Genomic DNA, 2,778 nt, shown 5'->3' with positions numbered 1-2,778 from the left:
TAACTCCAAGGCTTCTGGCTGTTCTTGAAGGAGTTATGGTTGAAGTGCCTAACTGGATGGTGAAATTGTGATGAAACGATGGCTCACAACCAGAACTACATGCATCACATACCTCAGTTGTTATCTGTATTAAAATGTATTAAAATGTTATGCATTACTGGTTTCTCAGGGGGTAAAACTATAATTATCAGGCACTTGTGTGTCTGTCTTCCCTGTCTTTCTCTCTTTCACTCTAACCAACTTCACTCTTTTTTACCTCCTTTTCCTTTTGGCCACATTTCTCTTTTCCCTCTCCATCCTTCACAGAGAATTCCACACAGGATCAGGCCTGTTTTTCATGCTTAGCTGAATCCAAAAAAAAAACAAAAAACCCAGACAGACAGAGAGAGAAAGACGGGATTGGAAATTTAGCTGTGGAAGAGATCTGTTGAAAAAGAGTCACTGACCAAGCGTAACAGAGGTCCTTATCTTCAGGAAGAGAACGAATGACAGAGAGAGTGAGACAAAGCCATTGCAAGTAGTGGAAACAATTGAAACAATGTGCAAAGGTCATTGCAACAGTACAGGGGGATCGCAGGTTGCCAGAGACAACGCACAAAGCTAGGCTGGCAGGAGAGAGGTAAAAAAGGGAGGGTGAGAAAAACAGAGAGTGGGAAGTGGGAAGAAAAGAAAAGAAAAGAAGTAGATGAAGTAATCAGGTTCTATCACAAGTTAAGCCTGTGGAGGTGGCATTCAATTTTCTAACAAAGTCCAGAGTCATAGTTTCCGTCTTTTCTTGTGGCAACATGGTAAGCTGAGCTCTGCTCAAGGACGTGCCCTCAGATTTATTGCTCTGTGCTGAAATGCACATCACAGTATTGATTTTCATTATAAAACTTGAAGATTAGTTGAATCACTCTGTACCTCAAATTTAACATTGGAAGGTCCTCCAATTTTTTTTCACCACATAAATGCAGACACTTAATCAGTCAGTAATTAAATTTTAAGTCTTGATGAAATAGAAGTTGTGGCAGATCATTTATTCATATTGTGATATATATCCGAGTGAAATGGATAATAAAAAAATTAAAAAGGGTGGGGACTCGGTTCTGTCCATTGTTGATTGAGAGGTGGACTAAATGATTGCTGTCTGACATTTCAATGTTAGACTGAGTTATGACATTTTGAATAAAAATTAAAGGTCAAAGAAAAAAAGAAAAGAAAGAAAGAAAGAAGCATATGCATGCATGCATGAATCATTCACAATAATACCATTGAGGTGCATTTAGAAAATAGGAGTGCATTTCCATTTCATGTCAACTTAAAGTTGCAATGAAACGAAGTGTCAGATCTCTGGCATACATCTGGTTTAAGTGGACAGAGAGAAGTCTTTCATTTTCAGGATCCAGTTATCAACATCAAGATGGGACAGCAGGTATTTAGTTTTATTCAGACGGGTTAGAATTATGATTAAACAGGTAAATATAAAAAAATTGAACATGAACAAATGAATTGTTTAAATCAAGATCTATAAACATGCATTAAGAAACTAGATAGGGTGAGTTTTCTTTTCATACTGACTTTGAAAAGCAAAGTGTGAGGAAAAGACAAAAAGAGGCAGAGGATTTGGGTCAGAATCTTTAACCATTAAAACTGTGTGAATTTAAGTAAATCATATTCAAAGTCAAACCAGGTCATGCACAATTGTTCATTCAGCTCAAAGAAGACAAAAAACAAGCTGCTTTCAAAACTAAATTTGAACTGGAACTCTTTCAGTTCTTCAATTGTTTCTCGTTAAACACATTCTCTCCTTTAACACACCTTTGTTACAGTTTCAGAACGGATGTTAAATGATATCGCTCTATGTTTTTCTCAAATATACTTCACTTCTCCGTGCAAATTCTTTCCGTGCCATAAAAAGCAATACCTCCACACATGCTCATGCTCATACACTATGCCTGCGGTCAACAGGCTTTGAGAAACAATATTGACTCGCTAGGTAGACGGCTGTTTCTCTCGGTCAACTATTTACCTCAGTGTTACTGAATGACTGCCAAATACTTTCCAATTCCCATCTCCTTCCAGTGAATGGGCAAGTAGCAACACATAGCTGTGGAATAGATTTTTCACTCCTCCACCCTTCTCTACCTGTCTTATTTACCTTTAATATCGCTTTTCGCTGAGTTTAAAGCACCACACCCATTCATTCTCCTGTATTAATATATCTGCAGAATTTAGCCAGTGTTTGAACTTTTCAAACTAACAATGGTTCTCCTTGTTATTGCCTCTGAGCTCAGGTTTTAGTCTGTTAACACACCATCTTTCCTGTCGTGCCTCAGGAAATAATATATAAGTATATTTCTGGAATTTTTCTCTGTAATAATGGCATCTTTTAACACTACAAAGGGCTGTTTCTAAACGCTAACCATGAAACTCTGTGGGGAAAAGCCAGCACTGTTTAGTTATTAGAAATTTAGCCAATAGACTACAAGATTTACGGCAGGCACTGGAAAGGTTTAACAAGGTAAATCCTGTTGTTTCCTTACCAGCAATGCAATATAAAATTTTATATTCAACAAAACTATCCGTTCCTGTAACACTTTGAAAAAAAAGGTCTCTCAGAGGTAAGCCTTGAGTATCATTTACAGCGGCGATGCCAGGTCACGGGTTCCTTACTTTTCTCGCTCCGGATTGGTCAATTGCCTCATGAAATATTCAAAACAGCACCTGATTAAGGGATGCCATTGGACGCAGCTAGTGCAGTTATGTAAATGAGCACCTGGTCGAGTTTGCAAGCCC

The sequence above is a fragment of the Carassius auratus genome, unplaced genomic scaffold, assembly GCF_003368295.1.
Source record: "Carassius auratus strain Wakin unplaced genomic scaffold, ASM336829v1 scaf_tig00023532, whole genome shotgun sequence".
Taxonomy (NCBI): domain Eukaryota; kingdom Metazoa; phylum Chordata; class Actinopteri; order Cypriniformes; family Cyprinidae; genus Carassius; species Carassius auratus.
The sequence above is the reverse complement of the archived record's forward strand: the minus strand, read 5'-3'. Positions refer to the sequence as shown.